Below are 26,839 nucleotides of genomic sequence, written 5' to 3'. Positions count from 1 at the left end.
AAGAATGGTTTCATATTATAAGTCGTCCAAGCAGTAATGAAGCACGTTATTATACTACCAATAACATGGTACAGTGACAACAAATGGAAATTTGCTAAAAATCAGTTCGATATGTCAGTTTAGATGCTATTTAGGCGCGAGTTTTACAATTTCACAAGATGACTTATATGTCTTACAGAAACATTTTTTTCTACTCAAATAAAGCGTATTTAAACGGTAATGGTGAATAAAAGGAGAGCCTAACTTTCAAACACACCGGAAGTTGGCACACGCGTCTCTAAATTCAGGTATGGAAATACAGAATCGCTACAATTTCCATATATATTTTATGTTTATTTTTTTCACCTCATTATAATAAAAATATATAAAAATACATAAACTTTTTTATCAATTATTTTTTAATTTTTTAATCATATATATATATATATATATATATATATATATATATATATATAACTATTTTATTTACTCACATAAAATTAATATACAAAAGTATAAATTTATGCGTGAACTTTCCATGTTTCATCCACTCTAGGATTCTTCAGGCTTACGCATAAGCCTGAAGAATCCTAGAGTGGATGAAATGCAGAATATTCAGTGTAGCTTAATCGCCATATATATTTTATAAATTACTATATATATATATATATATATATATATATATATATATATATATATATATATATATATATGTGTGTGTATATAAACTTAATTAAACATAGTCAAAACTGTAAAAAACATATGACACATTCATTGTTCTTTTCATGTTTCTGTAAATAAATATATTTTACAAATATCTAAACAGTTTGACAAAATATATAACATATTAACTTAAATAAACAGTTATTTGAAAAGATATGCGATAAAAAAAATTTAAAAATTGATAAAAATGTTTACATATTTTATATATTTTTATTGGAAGGGCGTGAAAAAAATAACCATAAAATATAATTGAAAATTGTATCGATTCTGTGCTTCCGTACTTCAATTGAAAGACGCGGGTGCCAACTTCCAGTGTGTTTGAAAGTTAGGGTCTCCCTTTATTCACTCTTACCATTTAGGCTAATATTTGCGATCATATCTAACAGGAAATTACGGTGAGTTGAGTAGCAGGATATCGGTTTACATTACACTTAAACTTCTACATGTCAGTACAGTCAGGGAAACAGGAAACATGAAAGGAATTCCAAAGTCTGGCAATCCAAGGGAAGAAGTAGATGGCTTTCTGACATATAGGGACCTCAACAGTGAATAGTTTTGCTGCTTGCCAGATTAGTCAGGAGCATGTATGTCAAGGGGAAACAAGTGCTATGAACTGATCAGAGCACAGTCCATCAAAATGCATGTAAAACAGGCACACAGATGCAACATGTTGGTAATGAGACAAAGGTTGGAGCTTGGTCGATAGTGCGGAACCTATTAGATTGAAAACCTCTTTTTGGATCCTGTCTAAGAGGGAGAGACTTACGGTTGATGCAACATCCCAGATGTGGCAACAATACTCCATACATGGGAGAATGGTGGCTTTGTAGAGGTATAGGATACTCTCAAGTATGAGTAATTTTCTAACACGGTAGAGAGAACCTACTTTCTTTGCTGCACACTTGGCAATGTTCTCAATGTATTTGTTCTAACTCATGTTGCCTGCGAATGTTAAGCCGAGGAGTTTCAATGATTTGCTCTGTTATGCATTAAGCCATTCAGTAATTGTTATGTAAAATCCTACCATGACCACCTGGTGCTGCCAGGATTTTAATTTCCACAATAAAAACATATTTCTAAAAGCTTGTCTTTTATTAAGAAAATTCCTTAGTTATATTATCTTTTGAAATCGTCTAAACATGTGCTATTTTGTAAAGATTGAAACCAAATTATTTCTATAGAATTCAAAACATGATTCAATGTTTTTCCAATCGTTCCTTGATTGTATTAATTTTAAAGTCCTATGAACACGTGTTTTGCATCTAAATTGAAAAAGTATAAAAGAAATGACATCGTGTTTAACTTTATCTTGTGGAGATGCAAGTTAATATGAAGAATGAGGTATGTTATCAGATAAATGATCTTGACTGATGTAGTACCGCCATTGTTAAGATGCTAATGCCACTTGCAGCATTTAAGTAAAACAACATTTTAATTTGTCATTAGAAAAAAAAAAAAATTGTTTACATACTCTTATGATAGTAATTATAAGGAATATATAGTTCAATATTTTCTTTAAACACGTAAATTTGTTTATCTAACGGAGCTACTAAACCTGGCATAGTGATATGTAACAAAAAGGAGAAAGAAGCAACCTTAGTAGAAGTTAGTATCCCCAAATGATGCTGAGTAAAACAGAGAGGGAAAAGATAACAAAATACCAATATACAACATGAAAAGGAAACTGGAATCTTAGGAAAGTCTTCATCATTCCAGCAATTATAGGAGCAACCGGACTCACGAAAAATTTTTTTTAAAATCTACCAGGCAAATATACCCAGTGAACTAAGTGAAAGAGGGGTTCAAACAATTGCACTGAAAGAGACTGTTAGAATCTTAAAAAGGTCTCTCGGTTGGAATGTATGAGATAGTGGATGAATGTCTGACATTCAGTATGATGTCCCATCCTTAGCTAGTACAAAAATGATAAGAAAATGTAAAAAAACAAAAAAAGAAAAGAAATAGAATTAAAAAGAGAAATGTCAAAATTTAAAAAAAAAATTTTTTATTAATATTTTAGTTGACAATAATGAAAAATATAACCATTTTAACAATCTTCCTAAACGAAAAATTAATTTAAAAACATTCAAAAAAATATATTATTTTAGTATAAAGAACATGGTGGAAGGAAGAAAAAGACAAATTGGTTGGACAAAATTGAATATTTATTTGTCAGATTCAAGACAATCAGTGACAAATCTAAGTGAGAATCTAACTTCACTTTATCATATAGATTGAATATATAATTTCTTAACTTTGATATTGCTTTAATAATCATATTTATAAAAAGATAGGAAGCTATTATTAAATTAAAAAATTAGGTGCTTCTACAGAATTAGGACGAGTTTTTGTAGTCGATAAATGAAGTTTTCAGATAAAAAAATCAATGGTTTTGTTAATTCTAATAAATTACAATGGTATCTTCCAAATCATGTAGTCGAAATTATTTGAATATTACTGAATTAATAAAAAAAATTTTTTAATTGTGTTAGCAAGTGAAAAATTGCCGCCATTTTGTTTAAAATCAAAACGGAAAATTAACTCCCTTTTGAACTGTCCTGTGTCTTACGATCGTTTTCATCAAATTCTATTTATTTTTTTTAATAAATAATTTTCTACCTTATCGATTTTCGTAATTTTTGGATATAATCATCTTTTAAATTTGTTTTCATGTGACATTCAGTATTACGATTTCCGAAATTTCGTCCCAATAGTGTAGAAGCGCCAAAAATTATGTATACAATATTTTTGTAGGTCTCTCTTGAAATAGAAATACTTTAACATTAAGATTTGAGAATATATTGTGATGTCATCATAGACTCTTTTTCTTCCCTATCTCTCCCTTATGCTTACTCGCTTACATCATTCAAATTTTCCCATCCTTTCTCTTCTCAGCTGCCTTCCATACTACCATCGAAACCACTCATGTAAAGATGAAGTGTGCACGGTGATAAGATGAACATTCTCGAAATTTTAGCAGCATAGAAATTACACTAGAAGTAGAACGAATATTTGTAATTTCTAATGGTTAGGGTCCTGGATATGATCATAAACTATATCCGATGGTCAGTCTCCAGCTTGTGGGCTTTGGGGAGTGTGGAGCCACCCTTTAATTGCAATTGCTCCCAGGTCCACTCTGACCCGGAGTGATAGTACCTGTTAGGGTCCCAACTATGGGTTAAATAGAAACCGACTTGCATTAAAAAAAAAAAAAAAAATATTCTGTTAAAAAATTTTCTTCAAAATCACTGGATTCGGCATTAAATAACCTGAAAAGGGTTGATATGCCGTAAAACAAAAGCAAGCAACCAAATCTAATGATTGGAGAAAGGATTAATATGTATTCGTAGGAGTGGGTGTATAACACTAAAAACAAAACGCAATCTCTGATTATACCCTGAATACTTGTTGCTAAATGTTATGTTGCAAATACAATTAGGAGATATATTGATGCCCAATTAGAATAAAATGATTAATTAATGCTCAGAAAGAAAAAGCTAATTTAAAATAAATGCCATCTGATAAAAGTAATTTCATTAAAATAATCTGATGAAAATATCAGCAAAATTCAGTAGAGGATATCTTCAAGGTAACTTTACGAAAATTAATTATGAATATGCCGAGTACATTTTGTGAGGCTGAGTAAAATGTACTTTTTGATGTTTACCATCGCTAATTTTTTTTCTTTTTTCTGGGTTTTAAAAGAAAAAGTTTGACTTACAATAGAATAAAAATCAGATAAGGATAAAATTTCTTATTAGATAAATTTTAATAAAAATACACTTTGAAGAATAAACATGTGGATTAAAGAAAATAATAGTTGCTTTTTTTTTGTGTGTGTGTGTGTGTGTGTTGAGAGTTTGATATCTGAAGTTTACTCAGGATCTAAGTGTAATATCTGTTTTTGAGAGATCATAGGATATGTATAGAATTTAAATAATGACTTTAGCATTTTGAAATACTCCATCAAGTAATGATATTCCTTCCTTTACCTTTTCTCCTCCAACTCATCTTTATTTTCCCCTCCTTTCCTTCTTTTTTTCTTGAAGCATGATAAGGCATAGATTTATGATGACATACATTTGATGATTGTGCAACTCAAGAAAACAATATGAAGTATTATAAACATTTGATCTCGTTCACACCTATTAGATAATTAAAACATTGTTTCATATACATAGTAGTGATGGGACGATTCCAATATTTTTCCGTATTCCAATGCAATTAACGATTCAGTATTAAATTTCCGATTCTTTATAAATCTCTTAATATTTAACTATAGAAGTTGTTATTTTCCCCGGTTTCTGTAAAGAAAAAAAAAACAACAAAAAAAAACAAAAAAAAAACACATGTTAAATATAAATATGAAGATATTTTCCTAAACGTAAAATTACAGTTGTGGAGGATGATCTATAGATTTTAGCTTCACTGGTAATTTAAAATCAATAAATATTTATTATTTTATCATTATTACTAACAATGGAAGATTTTTACTTTAAACAAAATCAAATAAAAAAGACAATTAAAGAATCGTTTTGGCATCGGAAAATAGGCACCAATTTTTCTGATTTCGATACCAATTCTGATACCTCTGAATTTGTCGATTTTCCGATTCTCAATTCTAATTCCGATTAATTGTCCCAACACTAATACATAGATAATCTATTATTATTATTATTATTATTATTATTATTATTATTATTATTATTACACACTAATGCATAGGAAATCTATTATTATTATTATTATTATTATTATTATTATTATTATTATTATTACTACTACACACTAATACATAGAGAATCTATTATTATTATTATTATTATTATTATTATTATTATTATATATAAATTATGCATATCAATCAGTGTTTGTTTTCCTAAGAATTTATCCTGAATATTTTAATCACACAAAATACATATCAAAATATTCCTCAGGTGTACGTTTTGAGTTATGTAAAAAAATACTTCCAGTTTAATTGTTCTAATTAGCTGCAATTTGCGATTAATATACCAAACGTTTATACTTCAAGTTCTTTATATCTTAAAATATAAAATGGATTCAATTTTATATATGAATCATTTGAAATTAATTTATTATGTAGACATATATTTTGTAAATAAATAGTTTGTTATTGATAAATTCTACTATTCTACTATTCTATATACATGACTGAGAAGTATTACCACTTCGGGTCAGATTGGACCTGGGAGTAATTGCAATTAAACAGAGGCACTACATTAGTGAAAGCACTCAAATTGGAGGTCTCACTATCAGATACAGGACGGTTGTGATTATTGAGAACTTTAGTAGTTGACAAGGTTTGGAAATAAGCAGGAGAAAAGGTAGAAATAGTTGGTGATGGGATGGTGTAGACGAAAACACTTTGCCCAAAAGTGTTTAAGACCAATTCTATTCAACCGATAGACTGGATCCTGACAGATAGTACAGATGTGAATCAGATTGGACCGGAAGTAATGATAAATAAGGTTGACTCAATGCCCAAAAAGCTGCCAAATTCGAGCCTCATCACTGGGTGTATTTTAAAGTTATACTCAATACTCAGGATCTACAAAAATGTTTTATGCTGAGAAAAATAAGAAACTAAAGAAAATTCAAAGTACAGTTCGAATAGTCGATTTGAATATTAGTAATACTTGTTTGAAAATAATATTTGAATGGTTAATATTAATATTATTGAAATAAAAATTAAAATACCAATGCTCAACAAAAATATATCAACTCTAAAGTAATAAATTAATCCATTCTAATTAAAACAGCCAATCCAATATAAGTTTCGTAAAATATATAAGAAAGTTTATATGCATAAAACTAGATAAATAAGTACTTATCAAATATATAACGGATAATTCTAGAATATTTCTTTTTATTCTAATTGATGATATGTATCAAGCATATTACGTTTGTGCTTTTTTTTTTTACATAGGCGTCACCACTTATCAAGGTCGATAGGCCACTCAAGGATAAGGGTTAAAGAGTGTAGATTAGTCAAAAGGACAATATAGTAATCGATAGTAATGGAAGTTCGGTAAATTTGTTAACTTAAGTGGAACGGCTCATCAGAAACTTGTTCACGTTGGACTTGAAGACAACCATATTATAGACAGCTGGAAAGCAGGAAAACGGAAGACAATCCCACAGGCGTGCAGTTCTAAGAAAGAAGCTTTGATCATGGAATCTATGTTTAGGTTTAGGCACAGATAAAGAGTGGGGAAAATTATTGATAATGTTTTCAGCTAGTCTAGTGTTTCTTGTGAAAGTTTGGCGAGGGGGGACCATAGATTGAAGCTCAGTCGAACGCTTTCCATGAAAATAACGATAAAGCAGAGACAAACTAGCAACATCTCTTCTGTGAGATAGAGGTTGCAGCGAAGAGAAAAGGATATCTCCCACCAGGCCACAAAGTCTATTTTGAACCCTATCAAGGCAGGACAAGTCTTTTCTAGCAGCTCCTGCCCATATGTGGCAACAGTATTCCATTCTTGGACGTATCTGGCTCTTATATATATGTTACCAGTATTCTGGCATTGCTTGGGAAAATTGAGAAAAGCTAGAACTTGCTCCCAAGTATTTGTTAGAAAGGGTCTTACTCAATAATTTATTCGTTTGCACACGATGTGTGCGTTATATTGTGTGCATGTTTTTTTTTTTTTTTTTTTTTTGAAAACTTTGGTTTTAATTTACAATTTTTAACTGGATCACAAGTTTACCCAGAAGTTAATTAACCTTCAGGAACTAAAAATAAAAAGAACTTAAAAAAATATTCGTAAATAAAATTATGAGTTAATAGCAGTCCCTTCTGGCTTTGCTTGGTCCCTATGTACTGTTCATAACATTATGTGCATATGTATATATTAAAAAGTGTGAATATGTACGCTAATGCCTATATTATAGGCTTCCTTAACTACCATAGAAAAAAGTTGGTAGAGACGGCAGACATCAATTCTTTTTAACTTTGACCCCAATCTTGACCCCTTAACATTTATTGTTTTGGGCTCAAATCAAATTAAAATGTTTGACCCATGTCCAAGTAACCTACATCTAAAATTTCAAGTGCTTACACCCAAAATTGGCGGGGGAGTTTGGTAGAGTCTGCAAAGGTTAACTCTGTAAACTTTGACCTCTTAGCAGCCAAATTTTTGCACAAAAACTGATTAAAAAGCTTGCTGCATGTCTGAATACCCTTTATGTAAAATTTCAAATTTTTAGACCCAAAATTGGCTTAATAGTTTGCTAGAGACCGCAAAGGTAAAATCTTTTGAACTTTGACTCCTTGGAAACCAAATTTTCAACAAGAAAGGATTAAAAAGCTTGCCCTATGTCTCAATACACTTTATGTAAAATTTTAAATGTTTAGACTAAAAATTGGCTAAGTAATTTGGTAGAGACCGCAGGGGTCAAATTTTTTAAAACCTTGACCCCAATTATGACCCCTTAACAATTATTGTGTAGGCTCCAATCAAATTATAAAGTTAGATCCATGTCTAAGTAACCTACATCTAAAATTTCAAGTGTTTAGACCCAAAATTGGCGGAGGAGTTTGGTAGAGTTCTTAAAGGTCAAATCGTTGAACTTTGACCCCTTAACAGCCAAATTTCTGGCCGAAAACGGATAGATAGATAGATATTTGAAACAACCAATGAAACAGAAAACAATGGAGACGGATAATAAGATGTCCTTTTGTTAAGCAACGTAAAAATTAGTTAATCTTATGACTTTGATCGCATGCATATAATCAATATATCAGGAACTGTTTTTCTTCGATTGTGTGAAGTTGAAATTTGCGTTTTAATCTCGTCATTATAGCAGAAAATGGTGCAACTTCATACGTATAAACATTAAACAAGCTTTTATTTTCCAAAAGAAATGGTAATTTTAGTTAAAGTATTGATAATTTTAGGACAGATTAAAAGAATACAATAAAAATTCTAAGATTCTGCAGTAAGAAATAATAAAAGATCAAATTCGTCGGTGATGTTATTTATAGGATTCATATTTTTCACACTGTTCTTCTTATCTGAATGCCGCCATTTTGAAAACGTTTCAGCTGTTCTACTTACAATGACTATGAGCACCTGAGGAAGATTGGAGAATACAACAGCCGAACATTATAAAAATGGCAGTAACTAAGATGAGGAGGGGTGGGGGAAACAAAGAATCCGTGGCATAGTGGATGAAGTACTTAGTAAAATGCAGTTGTAAGTTACACTCTTCTGGAGTTTGAAGATTATGGAAGACGTTCAAAATAGAATTGTGAATTACTTAGGCCTCCTATCCAGTCATGGCTGACAAGGCGAGTGCATATTAACCCCGTAGATTTAACAGTTCAGTTCAACAGAAAGATTTCTGTGTTTGATAAAAAGATTTCCAAATTCGACAAGATACACTTGAAGCAGGTCAAAGGTTACATCGGTCTAATCATTGTGAAAATAACACTCAAGATGAGAACAGTAGTCCGAAGAATCCAAATAATACGAATAAACAGTCTTCATCTAAAAAAAATCAGAAACTTAACAAAAACAGAAACATGTAAATAATATGAATTTCAAATTTAATTACAATTTAAATTATTTGATATATAATCGAAAATTGCATTATTCACGTGATGCAGATGCGTGAGATTTAATATGATTCGATTTCGTGCTGTTTCTTATTTTTACTATTAACTGATTTTCTATTCAAAAGACACTGAGCCAGCTGTCATAGTAAATCGATTTGTTCATTTATGAAAGAAAGTTTTCATTATTGGTTTTACGTTGCATGCAAACATCATTAAAGCTCATTATAGAGCAAATGAAAATTAAAAGAAATATCACCAAATGAACAATATCGAAATCAAGAATTTTTTAAAATTCATAACTTATTTCTTATCGAAGTAACAGACGTTCGTTTATGCATGTTAATAAGAACTTTTTTTTCGTAGTTTTCCTTGTGCTCTGCTCTCACAAATACTGATTTTCTTTATTGATATATCAGATATATTTTTTAAATTTTACTTATTCCATCGAAACAAAAAAAAATCAGTAGTTTTGAGAATACAAAAAAGTAAAAAAATATTTTTTTGTCATCATATTTAACAAAACATGTACAAATAATTTCTATAAACTGTTCTTAGAGATTGATTTTGTTGTCTTTTCCAACCCAATTAGGTAATTATTATTCTATTTACTTCCTTCCCAGGAGGGTATGCACAAGATAAAGTGGATTTGTTGAAGGGTTTCTGTGGAACGAACTGGATTCGAAGTGTTGCTTGAGAATAAAAATAGTCTGTATATCATATATATATATATATATATATATATATATATATATATATATATATATATATATTGATATATATATATATATATATCATATATATATATATATATATCATATATATATCATATATATATATGATATATATATATATATATATCATATATATATATATATATCATATATATATATGATATATATATATATATATATATATCATATATATATATGATATATATATATATATATCATATATATATATATATATATATATATATATATATATCATATATATATATGATATATATATATATATCATATATATATATGATATATATATATATATATCATATATATATATATATATATATCATATATATATATATATATATATATCATATATATATATATATCATATATATATATATATCATATATATATATATATATCATATATATATATATATATCATATATATATATATATATATATATATATATATATAACTACTTAATTTACTCACATAAAATTAGTATACGAAAGTATAGATTTATGCATAAACTTTAAGTATTTACTTCAAAAGTGCTCAATACATAGGTAGAGCTAGTTAGTAATTTATAAAATATATATGGCGACTTACACATAAAAACGCTAAACAACCACAGAATTCGCGCATAAGCCTGAAGAGTCCTAGAGTGGATGAAACGCGGAATATTCAGTGTAGCTTAGTCGCCATATATATTTTATAAATTACTATATATATATATATATATATATATATATATATATATATATATATATATTAGCTGTAAATAAAAGATATAGTATAAAATTGGTTATTTTAAATAATTAAAAGTTAAAAAAAAATAATATATTTCATTTTATTGTTTTTAATACACTCAAATATCCTATTTTCTTAAGGTATATTTCATTGTAATTCTCTTAAATTAAGCTCTTAATTTAATAATAATTACCATAATAATAATTCTTCATAAAATCTACCATAAAAAGTTGTTTAATTTTGTTGCAGGACTTTGTTATGCCCCCCCCCAAAAAAAAAGTAAAATATTAATTGTTCTGTTTATGACATATATTATACAAACCTAGAGTATCTTAACCTTGGTAAGATGGGAGGTAGGAAATAAATCTGCCTCCCTCCTCTATTATTTTGTTTAGCACAGTTCATCCATTTTTTATAATTATTAAATTGATGTTCCAGGTGATCAATTTGTCAAAATTTCAATTATGTGATGCACAAGAGCAGGGGGTCTCCAAAGTTTTTGAACAGGGGTGTCATACTGCTAACTTTTTAAAGCTACTTGAGCAAAAATAATAATTTAAAAAAAAAATGGTCTGACTGTGTCTTATACTCATTAGTTTTGCCTTTTTTTTTTTTTTTTAAAGTGAAACTGGTTCTTCAAAACCTCATTCTTTTAATCATTTTTTAAACAAAAAGAAAAACCCGCCATACTATTTTCACATATTTCCATTTAAAAAATTTTTCCTGAATATTTTTACATTTTCCATAAGAGCTTTACAGGCCGGATTAAAACCTTTGGCTGGCTGGGTCTGGCCCGCAGGCCAGAATTTCGAGACCCCTACATTAGAGTATGGAAGTGTTTAAATATCAAATTTTAATACAAAAACACTTTTTAAGTTTTCTGTTTGACGATCGGTAAATCAGTAAATATATCAAGCCTTATCATGAATTACTACATTTTTCAATGCATATTCATATTAAGAAGATTCCGTTTGGGTCAGGGACCTTTTTACAGGCATTGTGTTGGAATCATTGTAAAGAAAAAAATTCTATGGAGATTGGTCGGCAATTAATCATAATATGAAATGTAAAAAGTAATTCATAAAAAGGGATACACTTCAACTAAATGATGATTCATAGCTCCCATGTTGGGAAACTTTCGAATTGACATTTAATAGAAAAGAATTCTCCAATTTTTGGAGAGAGGTTCTAAGACCCTAGCGTAGGTATTAGTTCCACAGCAAGAGGCAGACTTCACAATATTATTGTACCTATTTACTATGCCTCCCCACGGGACAGAGTTAGACACCAGGGTCGTTTTTTAACGTGGAGAAAAGGTACAAAAATAAAAATTGTCTCAGTCGTGAAGGATTTCTCCACCGAAAGAGAACAAGAAATAGAAGTGCAGCATCTGAAGAACAGATACTACACTTTGAGGTATTTATTTGCTCCCCCACCGAGCAAATTAGGCACAAGGCCGATTTTTAAAGTGAGGAGTGAAGGGGAAATGGGGACCAACTCCCCGGGGAGTAGGGGAGCTGGATAGTGACAATTGGTATGAAGGGTTACCCCTACATTGACCAAGGTCTTATATGTGGGGTTTCCCCCACATATGGTCTTTGCTTGCAGTATTTGCCGGAACAGATACTACACTTTGAAGTATTTATTTGCTCCCCCACCGAGCAAATTAGGCACAAGGCCGATTTTTAATGTGAGGAGTGAAGGGGAAATGGGGACCAGCTCCCCGGGGAGTAGGGGAGCTGGATAGTGACAATTGGTATGAAGGGTTGCCCCTACATTGACCAAGGTCTTATATGTGGGGGTTACCCCCACATATGGTCTTTGCTTGTAGTATCTGCCGGAACAGATACTACACTTTGTATTTATTTGCTTCCCCACTGAGCAAATTAGGCAGGAGGCCGTTTTTTAATGTGGAGATAGGGGGAAGGAGGAGGGAAAGAGGGGATCCAGCTCCCGAGAGGAGGGAAGTGGGAGCTGGATTAGAAACTGTTGGTATGAAGGGTTGCCCCTTCAGTGACCAAGGTCAGATATGTGGGGTTACCCCCATATATGGTCTTTGCTAGTCATAGCTGGTCTTTGCTAGTCATAGCTTTGCAGCATCTGCCGGAAAAGATACTACACTTTGATCTTGTCCCGAAGACCATGGAGTTTTGTAAAATCTTACTCAAGAAAAGTCATTTAATCTTGGTACAGAAGCGTACAAAAGGACAACACAAATATATATTTAACTAGCGGGGAGTGGGGGGGGGGAGACTTTGCCCAGGCGTAAAATAAGCTTAAATATTACATTTTAATTAGTCCAGATTTCGTATATATTATTATAGAGTCGTGATTTCAAAAGTTTAAAAAAAAAAAAAATTTATTTGGGTATCATTAGTTAGAATCGAAACCAAAACCGTAACATTCAAAGCTGGTAACGTTACCATTATACCAACATTACATGCATATGAACTGATTAACTGAAAACGAAGAACTGAAAAAGAACTGAAAATTAAAAATAAACTAAGATGAATGTACAAAATGTATAACAATTTTTTCAATTTTGACCCCCTAAAAACTATTTTAACCAGCTAAAGACCCATAAAAGAATGGCTTGCAAAAAATCCAATCATTTGGCGCCCCTAGCGCCGCTCTGCGACTTTTAGTTTCAGAGGAGATAGAATTTGAAAATATGGAGACAGACAACATATAGCCTTTTATATATTAGATTTCTTTGAAATCATTTCTTTTTTTTAATATGTAGGCATGAACAATTAAGAACAAACATATAATTTAAAATAATTTCATAACAGCATTTGATTATCTAATATATAAAAGGCTATATGTCTGTCTGCATGTCTGTCATATTTTCAAACTCTTTCTCCTCTGAAACTAAAAGTCGCAGAGCAGTGTTAGGGGCCTCAAATGATTGGATTTTTTATGAACCGTTCTTTTATGTATCTCTAGCTGGTTATAATAGTTTTTAAGGGGTCAAAATTGAAAAAAAAAATCGTTAAATATTTTGTACATTCATTTTAGTTTATTTTTAATCAGTTCGTATGTGTGTCATTTTGGTACAGTGGTAACGCCACCAGCTTTGAATGCTACATTTGCGGTTTCGATTCTAACTGATGGCGTCCAAATACTTTTTTTTTTTTTAAACTTTTGAAATCACGATTCTATAATAATATATACGAAATCTGGGCAAATTAAAATATATTTAAGTGTATTTTATGCCCGGACAAGCCCCCCCTCCGCTAATATATATATATATATATATATATATATATATATATATATATATATATATATATATATATATATATTAATAAAAGGCATCATGATATTTTTTTACTAAACAGTTGAAAATTAAATGAGGGTGAATCAGAGATACTATTTAAAAATATGGACAATCTTTAAAAATTTGTTTACTAATAAAATTGAAATTTGTTCCAGAAAGACATAAACTATAGAAAAAAAATCGTTTATTCATATTATTTAGATATTTTGGACTACTGTTCTTATTTTGAGTGTTATTTTCACAACGTTCCGGTCGATGTAACCTCCAACCTTCTTCAGGTGTAGCATATCGAACTCAGGAATTTTTCTGTCAAATGCAGGAATGTGCACGGAATTTCGAATGGAAATATCTATTTGATCCACGGGGGGTCTGCAAGGAACTGTTCAATAATGGATAAAGTACAAAAATAAAATTTAGTTGTAAAAGTTACACTTCTGGAAGTTAAAGGTTAAATCCTGTGTGTGTGTGTGTGTGTGTGTGTGTGTGTGTGTGTGTGTGTGTGTGTGTGTGTGTGTGTGTGGAACTCAAAAATACAATTGTGAATTACTTAAAACTTCTACTCAGTAATGGCTGACAGAACGAAAGCATGCTACCCCAGTGGATTAAATAAAGGTTTCTGTTTGAAATTCTGTGCAGATTCCTGAATTCAACAGGAAAATTCCTGAGTTTGACAAAATACTCCTGAAGAAGGATGGAGGTTACATCAACCAAAACATTGTGAAATAAAACTCAAGATGAGAATAGTAGTCTGAAGTATCCAAAACAGACGAATAATCAATCCTCATCTCAAAAATTCAGAAACTTAATATTTAGCTTATGGTTAAAAAAAAAAGTTATATTTACATTTCATGATATGTATATCTACTTATAGCCAAAGAAAATATATTAATTTTTGATTTTAAATTTAAAAAAAAAATTTTTTTGTAAATTAATATTTTTATTTAACTTTTTTTTAATAATTAATGTTTTCTTATATACTTTATAAATGGTAGAAAATTATTGCATCAAAATTGAATGATAGAAAATAGGGAATTTTTTTTAAATAAATAATAATCAGAGTTAAAATCAAACAGCACACAACAAATAAATCTGTGAAAAAAAAAGTAGTTTTATAATTTCTTTAGTTTTATTAAAAACTAAATGTTTACTCGGCGTTGCCCGGGTGAAGACATATTGGCTGGTGTAACACTTAGAATAAACTAAATAAAATATAGTCATGTTTACAGTCTTTTAAAAAATTTTTTTGTTTTTTTTGAAAATCCACTTATTTTATTTTAGATTTTTATAACTATTCAATTAATAATGAATAAAAAGAATAATTCTATATGTATTTATTAAAGCTACGTTCAAACGAGAAATGCATATAGACACACAGGAGCTGGTCTGATATTTTTATTAACAAATGAACATCATTTTATAAGAATGAATTTTTATTTAAATATACACGTAACAACTTAAAAGATTTACAGATGGAATCAAATAAACAAGTTATGAATATGTGCAATATAGAAATAGATAAGGAACAGAAACAAAAATAACAAAAGATCAAGTAATTAAAAAAATTTGTTTAGAGTATTTTCCTTTACATTGAAGAATATAACGAAAATGCTTAAAAATTATATGACTTAAGTAAAGTTAGATTATATATTGCAGATTGCTGTTTGTCAAAAATAAAACATTTCCTTTATATATATATATTCAGACATAAGACATAGAGGGGCAGAGTTAGACAACCGTCCAGTTTTTAATGTGGTATAAAATCCAGCTCCCCCCTAAAAAAAAAAGAAGCACACTGGTTTAGGACAAAAATTTAAATTGCCTCAGTCTAGACTTTCACTGATAGAGGAAAAGATAAACTGTTGTATCAGAAACAGATACTACACCTGGTATTTATTTGCTTCTTCACGAGAGCAAAATGAGACACAAGGTCGTTTTTAATGTGTGTGCGTGTGTGTGTGTGTGTGGGGGGGGGCAGCTTCCCAAAAACGGTCACTCTAGAAGTAGCCTTTTTCCTAACATTGACTTAGGACAAATTAATTTAAGTATAGTATCAGAACAGATACTATACTTTGTCCCTAGCTAAGTCAAACCCAATAAATATCATAGTAAGATCTTTCAAACAGTCTATGAAATAACGTGTAATAAATTAGCTGCAAGCCAAACAAAACTTACCAGCCAGCTTCATTAAAACAGACAAACAAAAAACAAAAACTGAAACTGTACTGAAAACAATAGCCACAATACATCTTATGTTTAAGAAAAGAAGGAATCGACTAGGCTGCTAGTGAAATGCACTTGTCTAGTCTTTGACAATAACAATAAAATACTCTTCCTTTGTGTCAGTTTATTAAGGACATACACAAACTACAAAGTTAGAAATAAAGAAATTAGAAAGATGCAACAAATATAAAACTTACCTGTAACATTAATTCCATATGAGTCTTTGATGTGATGCGTTCTGACAATGTAGAGTACTGCTGTTACTACTGCTTTCCTATATCGGTGTCGGTGTGCAAGCTCATGCATGCATTTCTAGCTGTACGTACGCATGTGTGTATGTGTCAGTGTGTATGTGGAAAACAAACTACACTCTAGTCCTATCAAGTGTGATGGGTGTTTAATGGCGGCATCTCCAGCCAGTGACTGTCTCGTGTACATTCCATGGATGACAGGCTAATAGAACTGACCCTGTGTAGGATTAATAATTTTGTATCGAAACAGTCATGTGGTCTTTAATCAGTATTTGAGCAACAGCTTTTCTATTCGTGTTTTTTTTTTTTATTTATTATTTCTTGTTTATTTCAAAAATACAAGCAAATAGCAATTCCCTTGGAAGAGTAGTTTAAATAAAAGCTGATTATAAAATGTACTTTTTTTTTTTTTTACAATGAAAACACTCAGCAGTTTCACGTCACTTACGTCAAATCAATGTTCTAATGTTATTTATCCAGTAAACATGCTTTTTTAACACTTTGAAATAAAAGTTTGGGAAGACATCGTTTCAAGGCCAATGTTATGTTTCCATACAAGCAATAACATACAAAGCCTGTTTATAAAAAAACATTTAAAAGAATGATCAGCTATATTTGCCTACATTGATATATTAGCTTTCAAAGAAAATCAATATTTTTTTAGAAATTACATTTTCTAAAAAATAATATATATATAATTTTTTAGAAAATGTATATATATATATATATATATATATATATATATATATATATATAAAATATTCTTGCACATCTACGTTTTATCATTTTATAAATATAGCATTTGATTTTAAATAAATTATATGTTATCCTAAAATATTAAACTAACAAAAAAAAAAAAAAAAAAGAAGATAAAACTGAATTGGTTGTATGAAAACAATATGTTATTATCTTTAAAAGAATATACTAAAAAACAATTAGAGCGTTTTTAATTAGTTATTTAAAGATAAACCCCCATAACAGCAATCGACAAATACTAAATAATAGAAACAGCAATATGTTGTAAAGAATCGTGATGCCATTTTCTTATTGTGAATTAAGTATAATCCACAGATTAATTCAGGTTATCACCAAAACTGGATAATCTTCCAAAATCTGAAAACAATTAAAAAAATATTTGTAACAAATAATATATATAAATTATATTTTTTTACATTCAATTTTTGTATAATTCTTAATTATTATTGACAAGCGTTTTTTTTTTTTTTTTTTTATCTTGATAACAATTTTTTTTTTAAAGGCAATATCTATTTTGTGATGCAGCAAAATATTTTTAGCCGTAATTATTAATTAATTATTACATGAAAACAACACAATTATTGTGTTTCACATAAGGGCACAAAAAGCAGCAAGAAAAAATTCAATTAGAATGTAGTTAAAATTTTTTTTTTAAATGGCAAAAAAATTATTGATGATTATAAAAATGTAAATGTAAACTTGATATTATGTTTTTAATTAATATATTCTAATCAAAATAAGATTTCGTCCATTTTTTAACTTTTGTGATCACTCTACCACCAATAGCAATGACTAAGAACACATTGCCCGAAAGTACTTCCTTTAAACTCCTCGGCCTAACGTTTACAGGGGGCATGAACTGGAATAGATACATTGAGACCATTACCAAGGCTGCTGTAAAGAAGGTGAGCTCTCTCTACCGTGCTAGAAAACTACTTACGCCTGAAAGTATCCTGTACCTCTATAAGGCCACCATTCGCCCATGTATGGAGTACTTTTGTCACATTTGGGCGGATGCAACTGCTATTTGTCTCTCACTCCTGGACAGGGTTCAAAAGAGAGTCGCCAACCTGATAGGTCCTGAACTGCCATATAGGCTTCAGCCTCTATCCCATCGATGAAATGTTCTATCTCTCTGTCTGTTCTACAAGTACTTTAATGGTGAATGCTCTGACGAACTACAAGCACTTGTACCCCCTCCCTCGACTTGAATAGCCCCGAACAAACAGCTAAATCCGACCCTTTCACAGTAGAGATCCCTAGATGTAAGAAAGCCTTCTACTCCAATAGTTTCTTCCCCAGAACTACTAGACTTTGGAACTCCTTTCCGGGATTCTGCTTTCCAAACTGTACTGACATGCAGAAGTTCAAGTGTAATGTGAACAGACATCTTGCTACCCATCTCCCTTCATAATACCCCTGTAACTTATGATCCCGATAGTAGCCCCCTACTTAAAGTGGCACTGTGCCTTGTTTGGGGTGAAAACTGAATAAAGAAAAAAAAAAGGTTTTAGTATGGTGAGATTTTGTCTAGTCACATCTACATCACATGCAAGACTATAATTTTGGATAAGCAAAATAATGAGTAAAAGAAATAAATTGTGAATATTAAGGATGATAATTCAGGGCTAAACTCTTTATTCAAGCAGTACGGTTCTAGTCAAGATTGAAATCACTACACGAGTTTGCAGTGTAATTCAGATCTTGTCAGTAGCTGAACATTTGATGCTTCACCAGGACTATCAAGGGTATTTTTTTTATTGTGACGCCATCACTAAACGAGGTGCCTACCATAGCTTAAAAGAGTCCTATCTACCTTTGAGAGAAGGATAGACGACACCAGTTTCTCAACCTGGTATTTTACTTCGTAGTACATACAGCCTTCCCAAATGATCACCCATCTGGTACTGGTCGGGCTCAACTTTGGTGATCTGGCGAGAACCGGTGTGTCAATGTGACTGTGCCATATTAGTAATAGTGCAGCAGCTAAATACGTTCATATATTTAAAATATAATTAACTTTTTTTACAAAAAGAAAAAGGATACCTCATTTGTTTACATGCATTCAATAATTAATATCTTTCTAATTTTCAGATAGATTAAACAAACTGAATTGCATCCATAGAGTAATTGAGTAGTCTTAAGATTTTCTTTAGCAATTTTGGGATTTCATTTAATAAGAATGTTTTATGATAACAAGGCCGATAGCCATTAGTCACGTGCTCTCGTGTAATGAATGAATACGTGAATGTAGGATTGACATGAAATTATTAAAGATAAACTGAAATGACTTAAATAAATAAAAAGTAAATGACTTTAATGAACTTAAGGATGAATTGAATGACCTTAAGAATGACTTGAATGCTTAAAAAAATAACTGGAATCCTTCAAAAACAACTTGAATGATCTGGAGAATGATTTGAATGGCTTTGAGACTGACTGGTTGTAAAGTGGGTGATCATTTTACATTAAATTTATACAGAAAAGTGATCCCCTACTTTATATCACAAAAATTATTTGATTTAGGGAATTTGAAACGTTATTTTCGTATTCAGGAACCCCGAAAACCAATAAATAGTGGTATAATAAACATAAAAAGAAATAAAAAGTACATGTGTTACGGACCAACCGACCGACCGACCAACCGACCGACTGACTTATAGAGTTGCTTGCACATGACTAAAAAAACTATTCTGTGGTATGCATTTTAAAAAAAAGCTATTCTCTATCGGTCGGCCAGTCCGTAACACATTTACTTATTTGTCATAAATAAGTGCAGCATTGGTTAAGAACAGATGGTATTTATTTGCTCCCCCACCGAGCAAATTAGGCACAAGGCCGATTTTTAATGTGAGGAGTGAAGGGGAAATGGGGACCAACTCCCCGGGGAGTAGGGGAGCTGGATAGTGACAATTGGTATGAAGGGTTGCCCCTACATTGACCAAGGTCTTATATGTGGAGTCGCCCCCACATATGGTCTTTGCTTGCAGTATCTGCTGGAACAGATGGTATTTATTTGCTCCCCCACTGAGCAAATTAGGCACAAGGCCGTTTTTAATGTGAGGTAAAAACCAGCTCCCCTAAAAGTAGGCAAAAAGGGGGCACTCTGGTTACCAAAAATAATAATTGTCCCAGTATAGAGGGTTTCCCCTCCATTGACTGGTACAAATTATCTTAAGTGCAGCATCCGCCGGAACAGATGGTATTTATTTGCTCCCCCACCGAGCAAATTAAGCACAAGGCCAATTTTTAATGTGAGGAGTGAAGGGAGGGGGAAGGGAAAAAGGGGACCAGCTCCCGAGATGTGGGAAATGGGAGCTGGTTAAAGGTCAGGCATGTGGGGTTGCCCCCACATCTGGTCTTTGCTAGTCATAGCTAGTCATAGCTTGCAGTATCCGCCGGAACAGATGGTATTTATTTGCTCCCCCACCGAGCAAATTAGGCACAAGGCCGATTTTTAATGTGAGGAGTGAAGGGAGGGGGAAGGGAAAAAGGGGACCAGCTCCCGAGAGGTGGGAAATGGGAGCTGGTTAATGGTCAGGCATGTGGGGTTGCCCCCACATCTGGTCTTTGCTAGTCATAGCTAGTCATAGCTTGCAGTATCCGCCGGAACAGATACTACACTTTGATCTTGTCCCGAAGGCCAAGGTAAAGTTAAATTTTGGACAAGTTTCAGAAAAGTCTAATGGATAGGTAAAAATTTATGGGGCAAAAAGTGTCATTATTTGCAACTTTGGTACATTTTGGACCTGTTATGAGCCCCTTGGAATGCTGAATACCAGTAACAATGGACAAACTATGCAGTTTTACACCGTAACACATGTATATTTGAATTCAGCACCATGGGAGAGCACTATATAGATAGAAATATCAAGTTTTTTTATTGAGAAATATGAAAAAAGGGCATTTTTAGCACTAAAAGTCCCCAGAGAATGCAAAGCAGAATTTTGCTAGGGTCACCCATACTGAATTTATATTAAGAAAAATGCTTTGTGCATTTTGGACAAGTTTCAGAAAAATGTAACGGATAGGTAAAAATTTATTGGGCAAAAATTGTCATTTTTTTCAATTTTGGTACATTTTGTACCCCTTATGAACCATTTGGAATTCCGAATACCAGTGTCACGGGACAAAAAGTGTCATTTTTGGCAATTTTGAGGCATTTTTGACCTCTTTTGAGCCCCTGTGGGCGAAATGGGAATTTCTGCACAAAAATATTTTTTACTATGCACATCTATATATTGAAATATAATTTGTGACAAAATTTCAGGAAAAACTAATGGACGGTTATCCATCAATCGTCTGGACTAACGGACAGACAAACCCACCAAAAACATAGGTCCCTCCCCGATAAATCGGGGGGACCAAAATGTTACTCCATACCCCTTGCTTAAAAAATGAGCCACGCATGCATGGTACCCCTCTGTACGAAATATAGTTTTAAAAATTGGTGTGTTTTCTAGCACTAAAATACCCGGGGGGACGCTAATCAAAATATTACCAGGGTCACCCATACTGAATTTATATTAAGAACAATGGCCTCCACATTTTGGACAAGTTTCAGAAAAATCTAATGGATAGGTAAAACTTTATGGGGCAAAAAGTGTCATTTTTTGCAATTTTGGTACATTTTTGACCCCTTATGATCCACTTTGAATGCCGAATACCAGTGACAATGGACAAACAGTGCAGTTTCACACCTTAACACATGTATATTTACATTCAGCAACATCGGAAACGACTATATAGACATATCAAGTTTTTGTTGAGAAATATGAGAAACCCGCCAGAAGAAAGGGCGTTTTCAGCCCAAAAAATCCCCGGGAGACGCAAACCAGACATTTGCCAGGATCACCCATACTGAATTTATATTTAGAACAATGCCCTCCACATTTTGGGCAAGTTTCCGAAAAATCTAATGGATGGATCAAATGTTACGGGACAAAAAGTGTCATTTTTGGCCATTTTTGACCCCGTTTGAGCCCCTGCAAAAAAAAAAAAAAAAAAAAAAATTTTTTACTATGCAATATTAAAATATAATTTGTGACAAAATTTCAGGAAAAACTAATGGACGGTTATCCATCAATCATCCGGACTAACGGACAGACGGACCTATTAAAAACATAGGTCCTCTCTGATAAATTGGGGGACAAAAATGTTACTCCATACCCCTTGCTTAAAGAAAATAAATAAAATGTAAATGTGTTACAGACGGACCGATGGAGTGACTTGCATGCGACTAAAAATGCCTTAGCATGGAAGTGCGGTATCTGTTTAGAACATATACTACACTTTGATCTTAGCCATGTGGCCAAGGAAAAGTTACAAACGTAAGTGCAGCATCTATTAAGAATCGATACTACACTTTGATCTTAGCTATGTGGCCAAGGATAATGGTTATTTATTTGCTTCCCCACTGAGCAAATTAGGCACAAAGCCATTTTTTAATGTGGAGAGAAGGGGGGAGGGAAAAGGAGACTAGCTTCCGATGGGTGGGAAATGGGAGCTGGATAGTGACAACTGGTATGATATGACCAAGGTCTGATATGGTCTTTGCTTGCAGCATCTGCCGGAACAGATGGTATTTATTTGCTCCCCCACCGAGCAAATTAGGCACAAGGCCGATTTTTAATGTGAGGAGTGAAGGGAGGGAGAAGGGAAAAAGGGGACCAGCTCCCGAGAGGTGGGAAATGGGAGCTGCTTAATGGTCAGGCATGTGGGGTTGCCCCCACATCTGGTCTTTGCTAGTCATAGCTAGTCCTAGCTAGTCATAGCTTGCAGTATCTGCCGGAACAGATACTACACTTTGATCTGGCCAAAAGGCCAAGAAAAGGGTATTTATTTGCTCCCCCACCGAGCAAATTAGGCACAAGGCCGATTTTTAATGTAAGGAGTGAAGGGGAAATGGGGACCAACTCACCGGGGAGTAGCGGAGCTGGATAGTGACAATTGGTATGAAAGGTTGCCCCTGTGGTGTTGCCCCCACATATGGTCTTTGCTTGCAGTATCTGCAGGAACAGATACTACATTTTGATCTAGGCCAAAAGGCCAAGAAAAACTTATAAAGCTAAGAACAGCATCTATTAACAACAGACCTTTGATCTTAACCAAAAAGGCCAAGCACAAAAGTGTTACGGACAGATCGATCGACCGACCGACGGATCAACGGAGTGACTTATAGAGTCGCTTGCACGCGACTAAAAATATGAATCAAGTTTCAGTTTTTATGACAAATTTTATTGATTGAACTTGTGATCCACAAAAACTGTTATCATATTCCAAATAAGAAATTTTTAATATATATTTATAAAATCTAATATATAAACGGCTGTCTGTCGGTCTGTCTGTCTGTTTCCATATTTACAAACTCTATCTCCTCCGAAACTAAAAGTCGCAGAGCGGCGCTAGGGGAATCAAATGATTGGATTGTTTATGGACCGTTCTTTTATGGATCTTTAACCAGTTAAAATAGTTTAAGAGATCAAAAATGTGTCAAAATTGAAAAAAAGCTTTGAACATTTTGTACATTCATCTTAGTTTATTTTTTAATTTTTAATCGATTTATGTGTGTGTAACGTTGGTACAGTGGTAACGTCACCAGCTTTAAATGCTACAGTTTTGATTCTAGCTGATGGCACCTAAATACATTTTTTTACTTTTGAAAGCATGATTCTATAATAATATATCCGGGTAAAGCTGGGCGCCTTCCCCACCTGGCCAGTGATTTATCGATATATTTCCTAAGTTTTTATATTAACATAGGTTCAATTCATAAAATTTACCCCCACACGTAAGTATCTATCTATCTATCTATCTATATATATATATATATATATATATATATATATATATATATATATATATATATAAAGTTATGAAAATATATTTATGGCAATTAAGCTACACAGAGGCTTCCGCATTTTAACCTTGTAAATTGATACATGGTATATTATATCTCTTTATAAAATTTTATGTGGATACATGTATGTGTGTTGGGGGTACTTTTTGAGGCTTCATTTCAGTCTAGAAAGACAATAAACACCCCCATGAGGGGTTCCCTTCACAGGAAGTTTATAATGAAGCAAAGGTTGCGCAATCAGTAACTATGTCCCTCCTAAACTGGCATTGCTTAACTATAGCTGCAAGTCTACAACGACTGGAAATAATGTTAAAATAAACAGAGAAAGGCTGTTGTCATTTTAAAGTTTTTCTTATAGACTAGTTGCATAACCAAGACTTGAAAGTCTAGTCTCTCCTACTATTTAATCAATAATTGTAGGGATAATATATATATTAATACCTTTTCCAATGTCATTATTAAGGCTATGATAAGAGAATAATCTTTTTATTATTTTGACTCTCGAGTATATATAAGTTAATATATTATATGCTTTTACATATAGAGGGATGTGGTTCTCGATTGATTAAATGTGTCTAACTGTGTCGGATATATACTCGAGAGTCAAAGCAATGATAAGAATATTCTCTTATCATAGTCTTAGTTATTAGTGAAAGTGATGATGCCTGGATAGAATTCGAACCCAGCATTCCGAGTCCACAGATATATATAATTATATAGACACATATGGGTTAAATAAATTATTATGTTCTTTTCAAAACGCCTAACATTTTTCATAAAGCAATTTAATTATGTATAACAGATAAATCTATATTTTTGAATTTACAGATTTATTTTTTTATGTTAGCAATTTTTATTGGCAACTATTTTCATCAACTGGTTCGACAGTCCTGAATGGTAAAACAGATACAAACATAGACTTTAGAACCGTTAAATTCAAAGAGTTGGTTTGGTTTTATCGACTGACGCTTTAATACTGTTATTTTTAACATACTTTCCAAGCACTATAATTTGTCTTTACATAAACCATTCACCTGCTTTATGAAGATATTCGTCTAACAAAAACAAAAAAAAACAAAAAAAACAAAAAAAAAACAAAAAAAAACAAAAAAACAAACAAATAAGATATATTCAAGAATAATGTTCTTATTTTTGGCATGCGGTGGTGTGACTGATCAGGTTGGTTGGTTGGTTGTTTTTGTTTTATGGCATATCAACCCTTTTCAGGTTATTTAATGCTGAATCCAAAGATTTTGAAGAAAATATTTTTTAATAGAATGTATTTGTTGTTTTCAAGTCGGTTTCTATTTAACCCATAGTTGGGACCCTAACAGGTACTACCACTCCGGGTCAGAGTGGACCTAGGAGAAATGGCAATTAAAGGGTGGCTCCACACTCCCCAAAGCCTGCAAGCTGGGGCCTCACCACTGGATATAGTTTAAGGTCATATCCAGGACCGTGACTGATCAGTCAGAATATAATTGTTACAATACAATAATTCGGGATTAAAAAGAAATCCAGTGTGGACCCTACTTTAACAATAAATGAAGAAAAAAAATTTCTCATCCATTGTAATGTCATATTTGCTTACTTGCCATCCCTACTTGGCGTTGCTCAGGAGGAGATAGAGTGCCAGATAGAGAAAAGTAATTCAAATTCAGTCACATCACAGGTGCTACCAGATCAGGCCGTCCGAAGATATTGACTTCCTGAGACGAAATGCACCTAACATTGATGCTTTTTGTTTTTCTACTTCCTTTTGCAAAACTTAATTATGTTCTGCAAAACCAAAAACAAAAATAGCAACCCACCTTTTCCCCCCTTTTACTCCTTCCATTTTCCCTTTCTCTTTCTATCTCCTCCACTTCTTGACTGGTTTCCTAACTTAAAATGTACCAAACATTAATACTGTAACCTTCTCCCACCTCCCATTACAAAACTCATTCATGTTCTGCAGGACAGGGAACAAAAACGATAAAATCCACTATAAAAACAACCAAACCAAACACTACAAACTAGTGATTGAAGAAACAAAGAGCTTAAAGAATAAAAACCTTCTAAAAATAACTGAATACAACATGAATACTATTTCCCAAATAACCGGATTCGGCATTAAATAACCTGAAAAGGATTGATATGCCGTAAAACAAAACAACCAAACCAAACTCTACAAATAAATATTTGAAGATATAAAGAACTTGAAGCATAAAAACTGCTTCCAAAACAACTGGATTCGGCATTAAATAAGCCGTAAAGGGTTGATATGCCGTAAAACAAAACAACCAAACCAAACCAATCAGTCACATCATATTTCAGGATACATGTTATTTCAACTTCTTAACCATATTACCATCTTCCAGAATGTGTATCAGAAGTTGTATTGTACCAGTTTCGGTTACTAAACATAAACAAATCCTGTTCACTCATGAACTATGCAAGGTTTGTAGAATCCAGCCTTGAAAACCTTGCCACCATCAGCTATTGTGAATCTAATAACTGCTTCAGATTTAGCATCACTCTCTTTGGGAGCATACTGTATCCACAGGTGTACTGTAGTCAGCCAGTCAACTTATATATAAAACTAGCGGCGTTGCTCGGGTGTTTGGAGGTATGTGTTGAGCAAAAAAAAAAAAAAAAAAAAAAAAACGCCCCGAAGCCACAGGAAGGGAAAAGCGTTCAAATTTAGCGATATTAATGAAAAGTTGACTTGTT

General features: G+C 32.2%; 2 protein-coding genes across 3 annotated transcripts in view; both read right to left on the bottom strand.

The window, feature by feature from the left end:
* LOC145242530 (protocadherin gamma-B4-like) overlaps positions 1-17,188 on the bottom strand; it is a 159,903-nt gene extending 142,715 nt beyond the window's left edge. The window contains exon 1 of the mRNA XM_080105605.1: positions 16,459-17,188. The gene's annotated coding sequence lies outside the window, so the exon portion shown is untranslated. The remainder of the gene's footprint in view (positions 1-16,458) is intronic.
* Positions 17,189-17,266: 78 nt separating this feature from the next.
* LOC145242526 (protocadherin gamma-B2-like) overlaps positions 17,267-26,839 on the bottom strand; it is a 144,769-nt gene continuing 135,196 nt past the window's right edge. For both annotated transcript variants that reach the window (XM_080105599.1, XM_080105598.1), the window contains exon 5: positions 17,267-17,625. The gene's annotated coding sequence lies outside the window, so the exon portion shown is untranslated. The remainder of the gene's footprint in view (positions 17,626-26,839) is intronic.

This window comes from Euprymna scolopes, chromosome 21, assembly GCF_053919585.1.
Source record: "Euprymna scolopes isolate OS-2025 chromosome 21, ASM5391958v1, whole genome shotgun sequence".
NCBI classification, from domain to species: domain Eukaryota; kingdom Metazoa; phylum Mollusca; class Cephalopoda; order Sepiida; family Sepiolidae; genus Euprymna; species Euprymna scolopes.
Note: the sequence above shows the minus strand (reverse complement) of the source record. Positions and strands in the feature narration are given on the sequence as shown.